The sequence below is a fragment of the Colius striatus genome, chromosome 1, assembly GCF_028858725.1.
Source record: "Colius striatus isolate bColStr4 chromosome 1, bColStr4.1.hap1, whole genome shotgun sequence".
NCBI classification, from domain to species: domain Eukaryota; kingdom Metazoa; phylum Chordata; class Aves; order Coliiformes; family Coliidae; genus Colius; species Colius striatus.
This window is the reverse complement of record NC_084759.1, coordinates 34,108,416-34,132,377: the sequence shown is the minus strand read 5'-3', so window position 1 is coordinate 34,132,377 and position 23,962 is coordinate 34,108,416.

Sequence of the window (23,962 nt, the reverse complement as noted above, 5' to 3'; positions counted from 1 at the left end):
ACTATATCCGTATCTGCTTTAAAAAAAAAAAAATCCAGTCTATTTTCCCAAGCAATATTCTGACACATACTCATTACAGATTCTTTTCACTATCTTTTATTTTTTACCATACTACAGTAAGGACTTTCAGCATCACAAAATATAGATATTATCATGTTCTTTATATGCTATTTATCAAGGTCCACTTGCTCTTTTCTTTGTTCTGAGTGTTACTATGGTAGCATCTCTCTTCTATATATTATTGCCTTTGTCTGATGGACTTTGAGGGAAGACCACCAGAAGTATATGACATATCAACCAGGTAAAACACCTATGTGGTTACAGTGAAACTTTTCAAGTAAAATTCTTGAGCTTCTGAGACCATTATCATAGAATCATAGAATGGTAGGGATTGGAAGAGACCTTTAGAGATCATCTAGTCCAACCCCCCTGCAGAAGCAGGGTCACCTAGATAAGGTTGCATAGGAACATGTCCAGGTGGGTCTTGAAGATCTCCAAGGAAGTAGACTACACAACCCCTCTGGACAGCCTGTGCCACTGCTCCATCACCCTCACAGTGAAATAGGTTTTTCTTATATTTAAGTGGAACTTTTTATGTTCCTTGTCCTGTTACTAGCTACTATAGAAAAAAGGGACGTCCCAACCTCCTGACACCCACTCTTTAGATATTTATAAATGTTACTAAGATCACCCCTCAATCTCCTCTTCTCCAGACTAAACAGCTCCAGTTCCCACAGCCTTTCTTCATATCTTGTTGGCCCTGTGCTGGACTCTCTCCAGCACTTCCTTGTCCCCCTTAAGCTCAGGAGCCCAGAACTGGACACAGGACTCCAGAGGGGTCTCACCAGGGCAGAGTAGAGAGGGAGCAGAACCTCCCTTGACCTGCTGGCCACACTCCTCTTTATGCATCCCAGGATGCCATTGGCCTTCTTGGCCATGAGCGCACATTGCTGGCTCATATTTAGCTTCTTATCAATCAGGACTTATATCTGATATATACATCATCTACATTTGTATTTTCAGTCTTCAATATAAAGAATTTTTACACAAATGGACATCTTTAGGGGTTTACCTAAAATGAATGGGTTGAGAATTCCTACTTCTTACTTCAATTCTGGGCAGCACAGAGACTCTGGGAACTTGTTTCAAATAGTCATTCTCAGATGAGTCCTCCCTCCTCCTGTTTTCTGACCCTATATCTTCCTTCTATGAAGGAAGACTGTATCTTCCTTCTAGGTTTTCAGTGTTATATGCTTACAGTGATTCAGGACCTTTGCTTTTTTTGCTTTCACCTTTGTTGATTGCTTTAAGATGGAATTACTGAAAGGAACAAATTTTGAACAATAACTTTATTGCTGCTTTTTTCTTGTGTAATAGCCATTTTCTTTTGCCATTTGTGAGCACTTCCTAATTTTATGTAATAGCCAAAAGTAAGAGGTAAAAAGCTGTAAAAGGTAAACCTGTCAAAAGCAAATAGAAATTTAAAGGGAGACTTTACCTCCGTCTAAATAAAGACACATTATTTTTATTCTTCAGATCTTTCTTCTGCTTAAATGTCACTGTTAAGAGGTTCTAAAAGAGTAGTATTTTGTAAATCTGTGGAAAAAAATCCTTACCCCAAAAGAAGAGAGTTCTCCAACTGATACTAATGGAATTGGACAACTGTATCTCTGAGTATCCTACCAATTGCAGACATAAGAAACAAACATACTTGTGCTCTTTTAGTAATCACTTTTTCAGATTAGTTTCTTATTAATGGTTCCTTAATTACATTCTGTTTCAGGCTTGACATTTTTTTCATTTCTTCTTGTCTCATGACATGCCCTCCAATTTCAAGTTATGGTTCCTCTTTCTGTTCCTGGAGATATAAATGATGTTTCATCTCTCTTTTTCATTTACTTTGTTTGGTTTGTTTTTTTTTTTTGTTAATTTTGGCCTGCCTGGGAGTGATAGTTTCATCAGTGTATCCTAGTTCAGGTTCTTGTTCATTCTCCAGTGTGAACCACCAGTGTTTTCTGGTTGCTGTTACTTTCTGCATCTACTATTTTTTGTTTTCTTTATCTGAGAGGATTTATTTGAAAAAGCAGAGGGATTCAGGAAAGACCTTTTCTTCTTACATATTTTTGGCACCATGTCCCATTTTTCATTTGTCTGGAAATATTTTTCAGTCTTCCTTTAATAAATAAGTTATCCATATGCTTCTAAGAAGTTAGCTTGTGAAACTGTCCTTTCTAACATGTTTCCACAATGGCCTTAGGTCTGCTCTCTTATATGTCTATGTTGTGTGTCCATATAGTGTCTTATCCTGTGGGATATCATTAGCCTTCAGAAACTTCTACTAAAGACCATAGAAACAAATTCCTGTAAAGTATCTTTTCAGTGATGGATGAAGTCAGAAATATTCTTTTTCCAAAGATACTGTTCTCCCTACTTACACCTGCAGAAAGAGTGTCCTTACAGGTATTCAAATGCAACACACAGCGGTAATATAGCCAGGAGGTCACCAAATACTGCATAACAACCCAGCCGTTAGGAAACTCTTGTGCATAATTGGCACAGAAAGAAATAGTTTTCTCACAAAGGTCACAGAAGTGCTCGTATTCAAACATAATAAATAATTAAAGAGAATATATGCCAAATTTATTTGGCAACAAAGTTTCAGCAATTAATATGTGTCAAAATCTGGGAGGGGAAAAATAATTAACATTAATTTAACCTTTCTAGTCTGTCACTTCAATCTCCTTACCTTCCTCCAATTGCTAATCACAGTTCCTTTGTAGTCAGAATATTATGCTAGTTTGAATCTGAGGCAGTATGAGCTAAGTGTCTCATGTAGATGTGCTGCTTCTGTACAACTGCAAAAACAGAGAGAAATGTGTTCTTAACACCACTGAACTTTGAAGTTCATGGTGAGCTGCGTGGTAACTTAATCTCATACAGAGTTTACTTAGAATGTAACTCTGTTCTTTTTCCTCTTTACTATCATTGCAGGTCTTTGAAAAAGAAACACAAAAACACAAGGAAGCTTGAATAACCACGAGTGACCAAGACTTTGAAACTTCTGTGTCTTCTATTGAGTATCAGTTCTTCAACACTGATGTTCTTTAAAGGACCATTCTTAACCTCACTTTGCTTATCTTGCATTCATTGAGATGCATCCTGAATTCTACATCTGTATTAGACAAGCTCATTAAAGTTTGTGAAATGCTCAGGGAGTGTGCTAATAGAGGGCATGTATGTATGCAGATAGACAGAAACACCTGCTAATTGCCTGGAAGAACGATGATTAGTGTAATTCCAGCAAAGTACAATTTATATGCTGTCATATTTGCTGCTTTTCTGAGGTGACCAAAAGTGGCTGAACTCCTTTGGTGCATAGTCCAGATTTCAAAATAGCTGGACACAGTGTTATGATTAGGATATTCTTCCTGCTTCAGAGATTGTGAGTGTTGTGTGTGTAAAGAATTGAGCTATTAAGCTAATTTTTATTTTATTTGTCAAGCTTAGTTTGAGGTATGTATTGCCCATGATACTTATTTACAGTTGTAAAATTATGTGCACTCCATCCGTTACATGAAGTTTGATTTAAAAAGATTTGAACACTTTGAGGTAGAGTAGCTATTTGGAGTGTAATTAAATTATCTCACTTTGCTTCCCTGGAAACCTCAATTAGGAGCAAGATATTTCTGTTGCAAATGAAGTGTGTTTTGTTGATATGTAGAAGAAAGAGGAACAAAGATGGAAGAGAAGCAGTTACTTGTGTTTAATGATGGGGAGGGGAGCATATAGAAGACACAATTGAGACTTTTCCATCAAGAAGAGGATGTTAATGTCTCAAATAATGGCTGTAATATACATAATACTTCAGGAATTACTATTATGGTTAATGTAATAAGAAATAAGTTAATAACACTTGTTCCTTCTAGCAATTCTGCTGTACTTACCTTATTTAACTGTCATATAATACTGATCGGATGAGTCAGAGATTATGGTGTCACATTGACGGTGAACAGCTTCCTGTGGAAAGACTAGCATAAGATCTTTGTCACAGATCACTTCTCTTCCTTTTTTATTCTGGTGATAGTAAAATGATTATTACTGGCATTGTAAGGGGAAAAGGGAAATAGTTATTCTGTAAAGAAGAGTCTTCTGAATTCTAGAACTTGGTAACACAATATCATTTTCAGGAGATACAGGAGGAATCCAAACATTTCATCCTATTCTGAAATTACTAACAGCTTCAGGCAAAAGATTCCGTGGTCTTGAGCTAATTTCTTCATTTTCATGTTCTCAAATTCGGCCTAGTTTCTAGTAGAATGGTAATTTATAAAAAAAAATTATACAGTGATGGCTGTAGAAAACATGCCATTGCAGGCTGAGTTGTGTCTACACTGTGTAGCTAATGCAAGCTGAATTTGTTTTTTAACTCTCTGCTCACTGTCATGCTCCTATGAGGATCTGGAAACCATCTCTAGAAAAGGGGAGACAAACTGGAGCTGATATGTATGGAGAGATATAGAAACAACTGTTTTACTTACATCTGCACTGTACATGTACTGTACTCTGACAATGGTGTGAATGTTTTGCTATCCTTCTGCCCTGATGTAAAATCCAAACAGGCCTTGCTTAAACTGACTGGCAGCTCCAGTGAAAATGGCCCATGTTCATCAGCTGAATATTTAATATAGGAGTAAAACAGAAAGGAAATATCTCTAGAGGTAGTGGTTGACATTTATCTGTTTGACTTGAAACTGGAATAGCATGTAGCAAAGCCTCACCTCGGTCCTGATGTAAATTCCAATGTGGATGCATCAGCAGCAGACAAACCCTAGTGGATGTGCGTATAGATTGCCTTCTCTGTCTACTCCAGGACTGTACCCATTGTGCAAACCATGGAAAAAATTCTGATTTAACCAGGCTTAGGATACAATTTGCTTCTTGGTATCTGCACTTAGCAAGATTCAACCCTCAGACGTACTTTACAGAATACTCTGAAAATTGCTATCTATCTTTATTATAATCAGACTCAAACATCAGTAATAAATGGATCAGACTTGAGTGTTTATCAGATTTAGTTTTAAACTGCAAAAAAAATTCTGATGGCTCTAAGAATAATAACTCATTCTGTTTATACTGAATGCAGACGTAGGTCTTTCTTGTAATCCAAATATATACAAATAAAGACCCTTACGTATACAAACTGCTGACATTTTTTTAACTTTATCATTTTTGATGCCTCACAAACACAAAATATATCTGAGCTCTGAAACAAAATCGTGAAACTCTCTCAAGATTATCAGAGCAGCCCCAAAATGAAAGACAAAACTATGCCATTCAAAGACTCCAGCAAGTCTTCAAGAGGTTGAGCTCTGCCTGACAGTCATTTGTATAACAAGGGCAGCCATAGACACTATATTTGCAAAACATTGTCTTCTTTGAAAGACATGGATAGCATTGTAACACTGACAAAAGTACCTTTTATTGCTTCAAACTCTATGTGGAAAATTTAGTGGTTTTGGTTTGAGGTTTTTTTAATTGTCCTGGATTCCATTGTCACAGTTAAATAATGCTTTTTTTTTTTTTTTTTCAAATGTCTTTTGATTTTAACAAATCAACCATAGTAAAATTGCTCTAGGTTGAAACATGAGCATGCTTGTGGAAGCTGTGAATTAGGAAGTCAAATGTGTTGCAGTGGAAGTCCTTAACTATAGGGTGTGTTAATATGATAATTGTAAGTTTCAGTCAGTGGATTACCTGAAGACTGTTAATTAACTTGAAATTCCAGTGTAGCCTTTGTGTCATAGCCATTACGGACTATTACATCTGTGTACTGTCATGAATAGAGAAGTTTTTTTCTAGATTTGAATAATACTCATTAGTTTTATAGTGTAAAAAATAATATGTATATTTAAATGGAAAATGCACTATATATAGGCTTTTAGGGAACAAATTCAAGAGTTTTTTTAAGTTGTCAGTAACAGAATTAACTTTAGCAACATATATTCAGACTTTTATTGTGTGTTTTTAGCAGGATTAGATTTATAAAACAAGATCATGATCTGCTGTGATCACGACACAGTTTGGAAGGAGTTTATTATCCTCCATGCTGAGTTTTCTTTGTTTACTTGCATCCTCATTTGTTTGCTGGACAGTGTTTTCAGATATTGAATGTTTTTGGCTCTGGTGGTCAGCTTAGAAAGACAATCTTCCATCCACCAGAATAAATCCTTCATTTAGCATAGAAGAAATTTTCTGTCTTTGGACCCCTCCCCAAGTCTTTTTAAAAATCATTATAAAGCTAAGGATAACAGACGTACATAAAACTCCATTTAACCATTGCACAGGTTATGATAAAAGCCAGGCTATTTGCTTTGTTCCCCTTAAATCCTTCCAGAATGCTGCTGTGAAAGTCAGTTTTAATCTCCTGAAGCTCAGGCCATGAAACTCCCCAATTAAAATTCTTTCACTGCTTACCCTTTAGTCATGTTCAAGGTCCTTGTCTTCCCCATTGGGGCTGTACTTTCATTTCCGCTTAGTGTACTTCTTTTCTTGACTGCACACAAGATTCCCACCTAGGTGCTGCTTTCAAACCCTCCTTCTACTTTTATCTTTGCATTTTGTTCCCGCCTGTCTAAGTTGGAACTGCAGCTGAGACTTTTCCCTGGTAGAGACACCTACAGTGTCTGTGCGTCAGCCACTCCTCAGCCCTGTTATCCACCCTTGCCTGCCCATTCCTCTGATGGAAGGTGTTTTACAGCCCCTTGCTTTTGCCACAGTGGATACATGGGGGACTTTGAGAGCTAGAAGCACAATTCTCTGCAGATTAATTTAAGAAGATAGGCTCTGTGGTTGGGAGTGAGAATTTCTAACGTTCTCTTTGGCTTGAGTTTAGGAAAAGATCACAGCACAAAAAGACCGCTTTAAATTCCATCAGCTATGCCATCCTCAGTGGCCTGGAGCACTGTGTGAAACCTTGAAGGAATGAGATTTCAAAGTTCTAGGGGTTTTATGCAGTTTTAATAGCAAATATTCATCTTTCCTCCATCTTCATTAAATTAAAAAGAAAAAAAAGAAAAGAAAAAAATAAACCTTCAATTAAAATACTCAATTTGCTTCAGTGAAATGTAGGTTGTTGGTGGTTTCCTCAAGCCTTAGATCAGGATGTAGCTTGCACATATTCCATATGTGGCATGATTTCAAAGAGAAACTGTGAATTGAAGATGAAAGTTTGTGGTTAAATGTCTATCCTGTGCTTGCCATCTATTAAAATAGGAGATACAAAGAGATGAATACGATTACATTGGATAAAAAAACCCAAATAGATTGGTTTCCTTGTTTATATTGAATTTGTACTACTTTAATTGAAAGATAATTCTGAGTTTTCAGGTCACATCACAGACAGCTGATCCACTTGTATATACATACATATGGACACAGGACAAGTGTTTACAAATTAACTACTAGATGTCATCAGGTCAAAATAACAGTCTGATCCTAAGTGGAAATAAAATCAACTCATTGCCATTAATTTAAAGTTAAATTTGAGGAGCGAATGCAAACTCTGCCTGTAGTGGCAAAATTGAAGGAATTTATCCAATTAAAAAAAAAAAAATTCCTTTCTTATGTGAAAGTTTTAAGAACCTGGAAAACATTCGTGAAGAACTGGGATTCCTTATTAATTAGAATAAATTTGATTCAAATAGTATTTCTGGAATCTGGAGAAGCTGTAGTGAGTGATTGGAATGTTCAGATTGTAAACTGCAACCTGGTCAGCAAAGCCTGAGGGGATGAAGAAATGAACAAAAGTCATTAGTTTGTATATGGGGACAAGATCATGGCTTGACATTAATACAGAAGGTAATTTCAAGCAATAATTTGCTCATATATATCTACTTTGTTTTTCAGAATGTTTAATTTCCCTGAATTAATAAAAAAATGCGGAGAGGAATGAAGAATTAAACCAGCAAAATACAAACAAACAAAAAAGTGTATTGTTTAAAGTTAATCTTTCTATAGACAAAACAGAGTACTTCCATGGCCAAGGAGAACAACTTTGGTTACAGTCTACCTTACTATCAGAGACCAAGAAAAGGCAACTTAAGAAAAACTATAGTTTGTATTTGTTTTTAATATATCTGAGTATATTAAAGGAACCAAAGAGGTCTTTATATTAGCAATTAAAAAAAACTTAACAAAACAAGTAACATGATCAGGTAAACATAACGGTCTGAAAGCAATCCAAAGGAAAACAATTAAAAAGCTTAAAGTGGATTAAATTGATTGAGGAATAAAGTACATGGATATGATTATGTGATAATATATTTTTACAGAAAATTGGTCTTGTCAAAATTTAATTCATTCCTCAATGCTAGTAAAAGTGTTGTTGATAGACGTATATATCTAATAATATTAGACATTTATCAGATGTTTGACAGCATGACATGACATTCTGATTGAAAAATTAATGCTGTGTAATATCAATGTAGCATACAATATGTGAATTAATGAGTGAATGAAAAGTACTTCTCAAAAAAGTAATTTCAAATGGGGAAACATCCTTGAACTACTTCTCAAAGAAGTTCTCTAGGACAATCCAGTTGCCTTTTTGCATCTTTATCTGTCACAAACATGAGAAAATAAGCACTGCTAAGACAGTTATAAATTATGTCCTCTCCAGTTAGTGATCCCCAAAGTGTTTAAAAGATACCCACTTGGATTTCTCTCACCCTGTAGGGATTGATAACATTACTTTTTTGCATATGATTCCTTCAATTTTAATCAGCATAAGAACTGTACTACTTTCTACTTGCATGAAACTGAAGATATATATGTACATGAGATCAGGAAGATGAGTAGGTGAATGTCATAGCACTGCAAAGATCAAAGCAGCTAGTTGTGGTGCAGTTTCACTTATGCTGCTTTTCAGGGCTGATTTCTAGAACAAACTTTCCATAATCACATCCATATTTTGCTTTGGAGGTAACTCACTAGTTTACCCCAGAAAGAACCTAGAAGCAAATTCAACTTTCACTAGTATGACTCACTGAAAGCCTAATACATATCAAACAATTCAGTGAGCAGCCATTATATCTTGGAAAATGGTATCCCGGAAATGCTTTTAAAGGTGATTTTGGTGGGTTAACCCTGGTTGAATGCCAGGTGCCCACAAAAGCTATTCTGTCACTCTCCTCTTCAACTGAGGAAGAGAGAAAATATAACAAAAGATAGCTCACTGGTAAGGAGAGATCACTGACCAGTTACTGTCATGGGCAAAACAGACTTGACTTGGGGAAATTGGTTTAATTTATTACCAATCAAATCAGAGCAAAGAGAAATCAAATCAAATCTTAAAACACCTTCCCCCCACTGTTCCCTTCTTCCTGGGCTTAAGTTTACTCTTGAATTTTTTGTCTCCTTCCCTCAACTGGCACAGAGAGATGGGGAATGGGAGTTGCAGTCAGTTCATCAAATGTCTCTGCTGCTCCTCCCCTTCAGTGGGAGGAGTCCTCAAATTTTCCCTGCTCCAGTGTTGGGCCCTCTTACGCGACAGTCTTTCATGAACTTCTCCAATGTGTGTCCTTTACATGGGCTTCAGTTCTTCATGAACTGCTCCAGCGTAGGTCCCCCATAGAGTCACAAGTCCTAGTGGCAAACCTGTTCCAGTATGGACTACTCTCTGTTCATGGGTCACAGGTCCTACCAAGAACTTGCTTCAGCACAGGCTTTGCACGGGGTCACAGTCTTCTGTGGGCATCCACCCACTCTGGCATGAGGTCCTCCCTGGGATGCAGGTGGATCTCTGCTCCCCCATGTCCTCCATGGCTGCAGGGGCAGGGCCTCACCATGGGCTGCACCACAGACTGCAGAGACCCCTGGCCACCTCCTCCCCCTTCTTCACAGAGAGTTTGTGCAGTCTCTTTCTCTGGAGATTTTCAAAACTTGCCTGGACATGTTCCTGTGCAACCTGATCAGGGTAATCCTGCTTTAGCAGGGCATTGGACTAGTGATCTCTAGAGATCCCTTCCTATCCCGACCATTTTGAGATTCTGTGATTCACTGACGATGTCTGCAGAGTTATTGCTCTCACGTGTTTTCACTCTTTTATCCGGCTGCAAATGCTCAGGGTTTTTTTTTACCTCTTCTTACTTAGTTTATCACTGAGGCACTACCGCCATCATTGATTGGCTTAGCCTTGGCCTATTCTTTAAAAATATAACGTAGGGAGTAGCAAAAAGCTTTTAACTCTCATACAGAATGAGTGAGATCAGTACCAGATTTCTGCATAGACTTGTGATACCATGGTTTTTAAAGGTGCCTGACGAACTGGAGACAGAAGAGTGAGCAAGCAAAAAAAAATGTCTGAAGTCATTCAAGCTGGAGAAAATGTCTTATATTGTAAGACTTTACTTAAAATGTATGGTATTGTGTATTTGTCTTAGCAAAGACAAGATTGAAAGGTGTCTTGAATATAATGTTTAAGCACTTTTGAAGAGAGAAGCTACTGAATACCAGAGAGCCTTTTGATCTGCTTGACAAAGGAGAAACAAGAATCACTGGATAAATGTGTAGCTAGAAATTTTCAAATAAGGCATAATTTCTGAAATGAAGGCAATTAACTACTTAAAAATATTAAAAGAAGTGACTTTATATTTATGTCTTCTTCTTTACAGTCTCCTCAGATGTGTAACAAGGAAACAATTTTTTTTTCAGAATCCGATTTTTTTTAAACACTTGTATTTCTCTATTGACTTTTAGATGATAACATAGAAGTTGAGTTCCAGTACATGAAGAATTATAGATACAGTATCATAATTACATCACATATTAACCAAACTAAAATGTATTTCTGAAACCTGTTTATGCAACTAACGTAATGCTCAGATTGATGGAATTTGAGGGTATTTTAAGACATAAAGCATCAAGTGTTCTGTTAAGGAGATTAAGATCTTGTTGCTTACCTGTTAGAATTGACTCTGCAGTCCTTTAAGACTAAAAATTCCATTGATACCATTTGACATTTTCAAATAATATTTATGAGAGATGTCTGTGTAAACGGATAGATGGAGTTATAGTTATATAATACAGGAAGTTTTAGAGAATCCCTTTTCATGTCAGGTGTCTGGAAGGTTCTATAAAGAATACTGTGTTTATGTATATAAAGTGGTTTGGCCAGTACTAAATAAAAATGTAAACTCTGGCTAGGGCTACTACTCGATCAGAGAATGATTTTGTGGTTAAATATATTCATACAGAAGGACAGAATAAGCAGCTACATCTATTGTACCATTCTGTGTTTAGAATGTCAAACACAGGGACGGGGTAGATGATTGATCAATATTTCTAGAAAAAAATACGAATTATGCCACGTGAGAACGAAAGTCGAAGACTAAGAGGTGCCTAAATCAAACACAATATTCTAATCCCCAGTATACATGAGTCCTACCATTTCTTGCCTGAAAGCAATTTTTCTGTTAATAATTCTATATAGTAAGTAGTGATATCAATGGCAGAAAAACAGTTGGATTACAGAAGACCTTAAATCAAAGTTTTGAAAGAAAGAAAAATAGAAGTTGAATAAATTGCATCAGCAACTGCAAGTTAACCTTTTGAAGATTATTTGAAGACATTCAAATTCAGGCCCAACATTAAGACTAAACTCATTTCTAATAAATAGAGGAAGAGGAATTTCGAATAGCTTTCTAGCTTTAGCAGTGTAAAACAAAGTCTTAGTTATTCTTAAAAGTGATTAATATATGAATCAATTGTATATGACAATTATCCGTGATGGCAAAGATCTGAAACTGTTAGGCCAGGAAGCTCCTTCCAGTTCCATGTGATTGTCCCATAAAGTAAAATATCAGGTAGACAGAAACAGAATAATTTTATGCTTTAATTCACAAAGACCAAAGAAGGAGAAAAAAATCAAAAGTGTGTTTACCTTACTTGTTCATCATAGAGATTAAACTATCCTGATAGATGGAGTGATGTCAGCTCTGTTGTTTTACATAGAAGATATGATATGTTTTAAATTCTCCTGCACACATGTCTTAACTTTATTGATTAACATTGATTTTCAAAATTTCAAATAGTTTCCAAAGTGTACATTCTGGTACCTTTGTTTATAACACTGAATCACACAAACACTTTATGGCCCTTTGCAAAGAAATTTTCAATACTTATTTAATAGAACAGAGAAGCTAGCTTTGGAGAAGAAATACTCCACACTAATAATTTCACTGTGAATTTTTTGAAGTAAGATTTATACACTTCATAAAAATATGTACACAGAGTAACATAACAGAGAATGTTTCTAATTGCTCATTGAAATCGGCATGGGCCCATAACTATGGGCTGTGGGGCTCCAATTCTTGACTTTTTAATCTCTTTCCTAAAGATATCCCTTTCTCATTTGAGGTGAGAGACGAATGTGTAGCTGCTAATTGTGAGGAGGATGGTAATGGAAATCAGTAGTGTTAATTAAATTACAAGAATTAACATATCCAGTATTTCTTGCTCCTTTAAGCTTTTGCAACTGATAATGAGAGTGAAGAGAGTTTTATGACCCCTTCCTTCTCACAGAAAAATCTATATCCAAAATCTCTGCCAGGACAGAGTTGAGATTTTGACTAATTGTTTATTTGGTTTGGTCCCCTCCCTCTGTTTCAAAAGAATCAGTTGTTTTTAAAATACAGACTGAAAAGCAGTGAAACAAAGAACAAACTCCTTTCTACTAAGTTAGTGGGATCAAATGTGGACTCTGCATCTTTGAGTAGTAATAAAGCATCATTCCAGTCCCCAAACCAACAGTAAATTTGTGAAAAACTTATTCAAAATTATCAGAAAACAGGTATGGTTTGGGTTTTTTTGGAGTTTAATATTTGTTTATGGTTTTTCTTGGGGTTGCATTCATGGCTCTTTGGGGTTCTGGTTGAGTTCTTTTTTTTATCACCTTTTTTTACAATATTTTTGTTGCATCAGTGGCTGCTAAGTTGTTAAGTTTGGACAAATTATTTTTTTGCAATATTCTAGAAGAAAAAGTTGCTGAAAACTATAGTGAATGCATTCTATTTGAAATATTAATGAGCGGGATATTGATAGGTAAGACAAACTCAAAGAATCACAAGTTTTCAGAATCACAGGATCACAGAAAGGTAGGGGTTGCAAGGAAGGGACCTCTAAAGATCACCTAGTCCAATCTCTCTGCTAAAGGAGGTCCACCTAGATCAGATCATGCGGGTTTTGGAAACCTCTAAGGAAGCAGATTCCACAATCTCCCTGGGCAACCTGTGCCAGGGCTCCCCACTCTCACAGTGAAATAGATTTTCCTTAAGTGGAATTCCCCGTGTTCCAACTTTTGTCAATTGCTCCTTGTCCTATAACTGGACATCACAGAAAAAAGTGTTAACATATTTCTTTCAAATACTTGAAATATTAATAAGATCTACCCTCAGTCTTCTCTTATCCAGGCTAAACAGCCTCAGTTCCTGTAGTGTTTTCTCATATGAAAGATGTTCCAGTCCCCTGATCATCTTGGTGGCATGCAATGGACACTCTCCAGAAGTTCTCTGTCCCTCTTGAGCTGAGGAGCCCAGAACTGGACACAGGACTCCAGATGAGGCTTCACCAGGGAAGAGTAGAGGGGGAGAAGAACCTCCCTTGACCTGCTGGTCACACTCTTCTTGATGCATCCCAGGATGCCATTGGCCTTCTTGGCCATGAGAGCACATTGCTGGCTCATATTTAGTTTATTGTTAACCAGCACTCCCAGGTTTCTCTCTGCAGAGCTGCTCTCCAGCAGGTCAATCCCTGGTCTGTACTGGTGCATGGGGTTGTTCCTTCCCAGATGCAGGACTCTGAACTTGTCCTTGTTGAATCTCATGAGATTCTTCTCTGCCCAACTCTCAAGCTGGACAAGATCCCGCTGAATGGCAGAACAGCCTTCTGGGGAATCAGCCAGTCCTCCCAGTTTGGTGTCATCAGTGAACTTGCTGAGGGTACACTTTGTCCCCTCATCCAGGTCATTAATGAAGATGTTGAACAAGACTGGCCCCAGAACCAATCCCTGTGGAAGTCCACTGGCCACAGACACGACTGTTGGTCATCATCTTCTGGACTCTATCATTCAGCCACTCCACCATCCACTCATCCAATCCATGTGACCTGAGCTTTCCTATGAAGATACAAAGGGAGATGGTGTCATGGTTTAGTGAGGAGTCGCTTTTGCTTAGTAACAGGGGGATGGGACTGCAAGTGCAGATCTGGTAAAGAGTTCTTGGATTTTCTCGTAGTTCTTGGATTCAGACCCACCTCCGATCCAGCTGGGCCAATCTGGCATCTCTGCCATCACTATTTAAAGATGGGAATTTGAAGTACTTGGGAGGAGGTGTAGGAGTTATAAAAGATGGAGGTGACTGTGCAGAAGGAAGGAGGAGTGCTGGACTGGAGACCTCTGTGCAACCCATGGTGAGAACACAGGCTATAGTCCTGCAACTCATGGAATGCAATAGCAGGACTGAGAGCCACCAGCAGCTCTGGGTGAGTGCATCCGGCCAGGCAAGAGATTGTATGAGGAGGTGGCCATGGTGCAGGCCGTGCTGGAGAGCCTGAGTGCTGCAGAGCAGACCCACACGAGAGGCAGAAAGGAGCTGCAGTCTTTGGGATGAATACACATTGGAGTGGCCCATTCAGGGCTGCTGTGTGTGTGAGGGACTCTGTGGAGGAGCAGGGAGGATCAGTGAGGAGCCCACCTGCCCTGAGGACAGACAAACGGCAGAAGCTATCAGTAGACTGACTGAAACTCCCATTCCCTGCCCCTCAGCCATTCAGCACTGGAAGAGATAATGATATTGGGATCAGGGCTCTGAGCCAGGAAGACAGGAGGGGTGAGGAGAAGGTGGTCTTAAAGTGGTGGTTGTGCTCTTCACTATTGTACCACTCTGTTGTTTTCTGTTGGTTATGTTTTGGGATTTTATGGTTATGTTTTAGTTGGTGGTGGATTAAATTACTTTCTGTTTTCTTCCCCAAGCTGAGCGGCATGGTCTGTTTTGTCTGGGATCATAAGTGGTAATTAAGCCCTCCCTGTGCTTTAGGAATTCCCTAGTCTGTGGTACTTGATTCTAATTCTGGTCTTTTGTCCCTGGATGTGCATAAATCGCTACAGACGATGTTAGAAGCCTTGCTGAAGTCAAGGTAGATGACATCCACTGCTCTTCCCTCATCTAGACAGCCAGTTATACTCTTGTAGAAAGCTATTAGGTTGGTAAAAAAGATTTCCCCTTGGTGAATCTGTGTTGAGTCCTCCAATAACAATCTTTTCCTTCCTCTGTTTTGAGATGGCATCCTGAATGAGATTTTCCATTACCTTTCCAGAAATGGAGATGAGGCTGACTGGCTTATTATTTCCCAGGTCCTCCTTCTTGCCCTTCTTTGAAGACTGGAGTGACATTGGCCTTCCTCCAGTCTTCAAGCACTTCACCAGTTCTCCACAATTGGTTGAAAATGATGGAGAGTGGCTTAGCAATAACATCAGACAGCTCCCTCAGTACTTGTGGGTGCATCCCGTCAGGTCCCATAGATTTATGGGTGTTAAGCTTTCCCAACAGGTCTCTAGCCTCATCCTTGTCCACTAAGGGAAAGTCTTCCATTCTCCAGACTATTCTATTATCCCCCAGAAGCTGGGCTTCCTGATGACCAGCCTTGGCAGTGAAGACTGGGGAAAAGAAGGCATTCAGTAGCTCTGCCTTCTCTGCATCCTCTATAACTGTGACACCCTCCTTGTTCATGAGAGGGTTCATATTCTCTCTAATCTTCCTTTTGCTGCTGACGTATTTGAAAAAGCTCTTCTTGTTTTCACAGAATCACAGAATCTTAAGGGTTGAAAGGAACCTTGAAAGACCATCTAGTCCAACCTCCCTGCCAGAGCAGGACCACCTAGAGTTGGTCACACAGGAACTCGTCTAGGTTTTGAACATCTCCAGAGAAGAAGACTCCACAATCCATCTCGACAGCCTGTTCCAGTGCTCCATCACCCTCACTGTGAAGAAATTAATGTATTTCTTTGGAACCTCTTATGTTCTAGCTTATACCCAGTGCCCCTTTTCCTTTCATTGGCCGTCATTGAGAAGATCCTGGCTCCATTCTCCTGACATCTGCCCTTTACATATTTGTAAACTTTATTGAAGTCACCCTTCAGTGTCCTCTTCTCCAAGCTAAAGAGCCCCAGCTCTCTCAGCCTTTCCACTGCTCCACTCCATCATCTTTTTTTTCCTTTGCTTCCTTTGCCAGGTTTAATTCAAAAAGGACTTTGGCCTTCCTGGTTTTATCCCTTCATACTCTGGCAATGTTCTTATAGTCTTCCCAAACAACCAGGCCCTTTTTCCACCTTACATAGATTTCTTTCTTCTCCTTGAGTGGTTCGAGCAGTTCTTTTTTCATCCATGTAGGCCTCTTGCTCCGCTTTCCTGATTTTCTACTTGCAGAAGCACATAGATCTTGGGTTTGGAGTAAGTGGTGCTTGAAGATCAACCATCTCTCTTGGGTACTCCTACTATCTACAATCCTATCCCATGAGACTCTTCCAAGCAGATCTTTGAAGAGGCCAAAGTTAGCTCATCCAAAGTCCAAGATTTCAATCCTGCTTGGTGTCCTGCTTCTTCCACAGAGGATCCTGAAGTCCATCATCTCATGGTCAGTGCAGCCAAGGTTGCCTCTAGCCTTCACATTCATAATCAGACCTCCTTTATTTGTCAACACAAGGCCCAGCAGCACACTCCTCCTTGTTGGTTTCTCAACCACTTGTGACAGGAAGTTGTCATCAGCATTCTGTAGAAACCTCCTGAACTGTGTGTGCTTGGCTGAGTGGCTTTGCCAGCAAATATCAGGGTGGGTGAAGTCCCATATGAGGACCAAGGATTATGATTGTGAGGCAGCTCTCTGCTACTTGTAGAAGGCCTCATCCACATCCTCCTCCTGATCGGGTGGCCTGTAGTTAACTCCCACGATAGTATCACCCACATTACCCTGCCCTCTAATTCTTATACATAAGCACTCAACCCTCCTGTCATCCCCTCCCAGGCAGAGGACATCATAATTAGGTACAACAAACATATTTATCTTCCTTATTTTGTCTCTGTTCAACAATACACTTATGGCACCATTTAAGGGTCATTGAAGCTGGGGTCTTATCTACTTAAACATATTGTTTTGTTTTCCTACTATAACACTTGGTGAAATTGTACTCATATTTGTAACCTAACATTTTTTTAATTTATTCAAGGTAAAACCTGAACAAAAAGAGAATTTGAAATTCTAGGTCTTTTCTCATTACACCACAAATTAGATCTACTTTTTAGCTAACATATGTTCCTCCATCTGCTTAGATTTTACTTTTCTTATTGAGGTTAATTATTGTTTTCCATCATGGTTGGGGTTTTGATTTGTCCTTTTTAAAATCAATCATCTAACTGAGGCAGCTTTTACATTTTAGAATAACAAATTTACCCATTTATAAACACACAAGTGAACCTTTTGTCAGTGATCATACTGCAGAATTTAATATTGTGTATAACTATAATGATCTTTGGTAGATTTTAATTTTTATACACTTTCCTTTTCACTGAATTGTATTGGCATGAAGTCTGCAAGGACGTTTACCACTGAAATTAGTGTGATACTGCAGAAAGTTGAGAGTTGAAATAACAGGTGCAAGCCCACTTTTCTGTACATAAGCTTTTGTGACCAAACCATCAGTCTTTACTCTTTGGAAAAGTTCAGAACATTTCAAGAAGATGAGTAGTTTCTACATCACTGTGTGACCTGTTACCCAAAGAGATTGCATTTAAAAAAAAGTTAAAAAAATAAGTAGGTGAAAATTTAAACTTGTATTAAATCTAAAATCATATACAAGTAACCTTCACTATTTCATAAAGCTTTACCTATTTTTTACAGTATATATTAAAAAGCTATGCTTAATAAAAATGCTAGATATTTTAAAAAATCAAATATAAGTAGTTCATGTGCAATTTTGAATAAAATAAAACATTTTGTAGATATCACTCTATTCATGACATTAAATATAGTCTTTAGGTAAAGGATTTTTTTTTCTTGCGAGTCATGGAAAATTCCTATTCTTGACAGCAATCAATCTTCCAGAACTAAGCACTCATTGTTTCAGCTCTTTTAGGATCAATGTCAAATAAGATTTGACACAAAAAAACATAAAAACATGATGATAATTTCATTTTATGTATCTTTTCTTCTATTTTCTCAAAACTTTCTGGGGTTTTAAATTTTCAACAAAATCTTTTTTGGCTTACCTTGAAGCATTCTTTTCCATCTCATTTGTGTTATCTTCTATGCTGTTCTCACAGTATAAATACATGCATTTCAAACATTTACCCAAAATTTGTCTTCTGACTTATGACTGTTATCATTTTTATGCCACAATATTTTTTTTTTCCCCCAAACAATAATATTCCTCCCCTTGTGGAATCAGCTATTTGACCTTCAGTAACTTTTTCTATATTCACTTGGGAAATGAATTACAAGACATTTACTTGTATCATTCCTCGAAATGATGTGAAAATGAATTCTATTTGGTTGTATACTTGTATTGTAGACGTTAAACCATGAACATTAACAGGAGATAGATAATTGGATATATATATACGAGTACTCAAAACTGAACTTTTGAACTAAGTCTACTATTTGCAATGTGGAAATGCTATGAGTTCATTGTAATTTTTGTATCACCTGAACTAAACAGATGTAGCACATCCCAAATTTTTCAAATGTGAGGGAGAGCAACTAATTAGAAAGCTAAAAATGGGTCATGCTTTTGCACATAGACTCTTTAGTAAGCAAAGACTGGGGCTTAGGATGCCAAACAGGAGGAACGGTGCTAAAAAAAGTGTTCACTAAAAGAAGAAAAGGCCTTGGAAAGAAGTGGCCTTGGAAAGGTAGTGGTGAAGATTTTTATTTAGATCTGGCTGACTGAAGGAAAGATCTGAGAAGTGCGAAAAGATCCCAGAAATCCCAGAGATACATCAAGATGAGAGCTAAGAGATGTCCAGGGAGGCATCTTTCTCAGTGATGCCCAAAACTGGTGACTGAAGAGAGGTACTGCGTGAACTGATATATCCCTGCCCAGAAAGTATCTCCCTGCAGTGATAAGAAGCTGGGTCCTACTTAACACAGTGCTGTGGGCTAGCGTGTAAGCATCTGAGATAATCAAATACAACTAATCTCATTGGTTTTTAAATAAATCATGGTATCCAGATCCACTGCATGTTATCACTTACACTGTCTCTTGTGAGAGGAGTGCAGGAGACAAGAGACTCTGAGAGTGCAGTACATAAAAAATTAGTGAGTTAACAGTCTGGAAATCAGATTTTCAACATGCAATTTCTCTTACATTGTCACCCATGCAGGTAGATTATATTTTCTTAAAAGAATGAGAGAAAAGGTAATCTGTCTATCCCAAACATCCAGCATGTGACAGTATTTTAGGCTGCTGTTTATTCCTTCTTTTTTAAAGTAAATACCTCCTTGTGTTATTAAATAGAAAGAGAAAACCGTCCATATATTCCTAAAGTTAGGCACCTAGTTAGGTAAAAACACAAACTGGATTTATTGCAAGTCAACTAATTTATCTACAGAATATGTGTAGAAATTTCATAAGTACAGGAGTATTGATTCACTACTTGTCTAAAATCACAAGTCAGTTTTAAATGAATACCATTCTCCGTGACAAAGTACAACTAAAATGGTCATATGATGTTTAAAAAGGGATGTAATTTTTTTTCTTGAGCTTTCAAATAGCTCAGCTTAAAAAAACCACACCACCACACAAAAAACACCCAAACAAGAAAAAAAAAAGGAAACTAGGGTCACAGACATCCACAGAAACATCAGTCTTTCCTTGACAGATTGGTCAAAACATTTTGACTCAAAGAGTAGGAGAACAATGGTTTTGAAGTAGTAGTGAGTAAGCTTCCTGCTCTGCTGAAAGGCTATTGTCTTCTGTGGTGTTCCTGTTCTTTAATGGAGTTCATGTCTTCAGTGCTCATCATAAACATGTAAAAAAATCCAAGAAATTTCAATTTAGTGAGTGAAATGTCTCCTCTGATTTCAAGATGTTACATTTAAGCCTTAATGCTGAAACTGTTAAAATAATATGTGAAGTGTTAACTTCTTGTTGGTGATGATTAAGGATGAGAGAAATGTTTTCAAAGATACGTGACTTTTTCGATATCTGTGGTTTTTACATATTTGTCTTGGGCTCAGTATTCTGATAACAATGAAGATGCAAAATACCTACCTATGTTACAACTATGACAATATAATCAGCAGAATTTTTGAAAACAACCCAATTCTACATACCCAACATTGCTTCAAATAGTCTTTAATTTTGTCTGCATAACATCATAGAACATAGAATGATTTGGATTGGGAAGAAGAAGATCATCTGGTCCAATCTCTTCTCCATGGGCAGGGGCATCTCTCACTTGATCAGGTTGCCCAAAGTCTGATTAAACATGGCCTTAAACACTTCCAGGGATGGGGTATCCACAACTTCCCTGAGCAACCTGTTCCACTGTTTCACCACCTTACTTGTATTTTTTCGCTTGTATCCATTCTAAACCTAGTATCTTTCAGTTTAAAACTCTTGCCTGTTGTTGTTCCACTACAGACTCTAGTAATAAGTCTCTATTCATCTTTCTTCCAAATCCCCAATGTACACTGAAAGGCTGCAATAAAGTGACCTCAGATCCTTCTCTTCTCCAGGTTCAACAATTCCAGTTCTCTCCGTCTTTCTTCATGCTAAACTTGTTACAACTCTACGGTAATTTCTGTGGCCCTTCACTAGATCGTCTCTAGCACGTTCATGGTTTTCTTGTGCTGAGGACCCCAGAGTTGGATATAGTATCGCAGGTGGAATCTCACTAGACCAGAGCAGAGAAGAAGAATCATCTGTCTTGCCCTACTGGCCATGCCTCTTTTGATGCAGACTGAAATGCAATTGACTTTCTGGGCTGCAGGCACACATATTGCATAATACCAGTCACAATACAGACCCCCAAATGACTCCACTTGCTATTGATTTCAATTTAGACTTTGAACCATTGACTGCAGCTCTGCTGATGTGGCCATCCAGACAGTTCCTTAACTATCAAATTGTCTATCCGTCAAACCCATATCTCTCTAATTTAGACAAGAGAATATCGTGAGGAACTGTAGATATTAGTTACTCTTATCTATCAGCTTAGCCTCTTCACTGTAGAAGGCCAGCAGGTTAGTCAGGTATGATTTGCCCTTGATGAAGTCATTGTCTGTCTCTAACCACCTCTCTGTCTTACACATATTTTGAAAAATCTTCAAGGAAGATCTCTTCCATGTTCTCACTGGACACAGAGGTGAGGCTGATTGATTGGTAGTTCCCAGAGCCTTCTTTTTAACCCTTTTAAAAAATTAGTACCATGTTTCCCCTTTCTTCAGTCACTGAAGACTTTGTCTGACTGCCATGACTTTTCTAATATGTTGAAAAGTGGCTTGGAACCTGCATCTACCAGATACCTGAGGACCCTGGGGTGCATCTCATGGGATCCCATGGGCCTGGGGTATGTTCAAGTTCCTCAACTGGTCTTAAACCTGATCTTCTCCTACACTGATTGGGGTTTCTTTCCCTCAGTCCCTGCTTTGAGGCTTGGACACTTCAGAGATGTGGAAAGAGCAACCACCAGTGGACACTGAGCCTCAAAAGTTGTTCAGTACTCCAAACTTCTTGTCAGGTGACACCAGATCTGATCTCATTTATTTGTGGAGTGGGATGTACAATTTTGTTTTTTCTGATTAACATCTGTAGAAGCCATTATTATTAGTCTTCAGATTTCTGGCCAAAGTTAGCTCCAGTCATGCCTTAGCCTTCCCCATCCCAATTCTACACTCCCAGGCAGTATCTCTATATTCTTCCCAGGATGCATGTCCCTGCTTCCACTGCATGATAATTTCCTTCTATTCAAGTTTGAATAGGAGATTCTTACTCAGCCAAATAGTCATTATTTTCTTTTGAAAGTGAATCTCTTACCTTCCCTACATGTCATACCTTCATTAACACCAGACATTTAATCTCAGAACACATGAAGGTCATTCTTCCTGGGTGAAAGTGTGAGGGAAGCTGAGTGACAGGACTGCACCCAACAGGTCCTACCGGCTGATGTGAGTTCAGCCTACGGGAAAGACTATCTTCAGTCTCAAGTAAATCCTTCAAAACATTCACAGCATCAAAGTCATATTCTGTTCAACAACTCCTTCACTCTTCATCTTCTGTGCCTTGGCACCAGTGCTGTAATGTGGTCATAACCTACAAAGTATCTTAGTGATGTACTTACCTTTTATCATCTTTGGGCTTGCTCCTCTCCTTTCCCAAGTTTGTAACATCTTTTTTATTGCATATATGCCGTTGTATGTATATGTGTATTGCTGTATATATATGGTGTATTGATATAGGAAATGATTTCTGACAGTAATAATACAAAATTTATAAAAAATACCAAAACAGTGCAGAATTACTTCCATTTATTGTCTCTCCTGTAGAAACTAAAGAGACAGCTGTGACTAGGAATCCTCTTTATAAAGTAATGTGTCCAATATACCTGGGACTTTGGCAAGACAAAAACATACATTTTGTATCTTGTCAAAAGCAAATCATGAAATAACAAGTTGGATAAAATGAAGCATGGAAAAAAAATTACAAAACACCATTAGAGACTACATTTTAAAGAGAGGGCTCTGAGTCATAGAATCATACAATCATAGAATGGTAGGGTTGGAAGGGACCTTTAGTCCAACCCCCTTGCAGAAGCAGGTCAACCTGGATCAGGTTGCATGGGGGGTAGATCATGGATCATCAATCACTCATAATGGAGCATACACATATAAGGAACAGATTTATGATATTTTGAGTGTGACTTAGCAATGGGATTAAAAATATATATAAATATGATTGTTCAGACAGTATAGGTCTCTGTTGCATTGATGAGCTCTCTTAAAAATAAGATTTGTTTATATCCTCGCATCATCCCTGTGAGAGTGACAGGAATATTTTATCACAACAAAATTAGATCTGAAACTTTATCTGTTAAAGTCCATTTGTTTAGTTTCAAGTTGATATTTTTATCAACTTTGCACCTGGTCTCTTGGATAATGAGTACAGGAAACATAACAGCAAGTGTGGCTATAGAATAAAACCCCAAAATCTGATCAAAATAAACTGAAAATTTCGGTATTAGGACTCTCACTCATTAAAAATACAAGGGAAAAAAAAAGGATTTGAAGATCTAAAATGGACAGATTAAATTCTGTAGCAAAAATGTACCTAAAATAAAAACTTTTAGGGGTTTAGGGGTTTTATTTTTGATAATATTAAAGGAAGAAATATAAATTTGGGACAGGGAATATGCTTTGAAGTAAACCTTGATAGAATGTGTGGGTTTTTTACTTTTTTTTTTTTTTCCCAGCAGAAATTCTCAATCCTTTTAAACCTTTCCATTGAGAACATTTGTTACAGAGAAAAGGAAATTATGCTTAAGATTTCTTGTTGAAATGAGAGGAAGAGAAAGCTAGAACAGACCATATGCGCCTGTCTCGAAGATCTATTTTTGTCAGAGGATATATCTTAAGCCTTGCAGTGATTATATTTTAATGTAATACCTATGCAAAATAAAGCAGTGAAAATGCAAAGGCATTTATTTCTCTCTGTTGTTCCCTCTAGAAGCCTTCTGGTCAAGATATTGGCACAGCATAAAAGTGTGGAATGAATGAAGGTGAGAACTTGAGTCTTTCCCATCTCAAATGAAAAATTCATCAGTTTTGAACTGTGCTGAAGATGTTATGGACTTAGATGGGGGAGAAGGAAAGAAAGTCTCTGCTTCTGCATGTTGCAAGAGTTTTCCAACATTTTAGA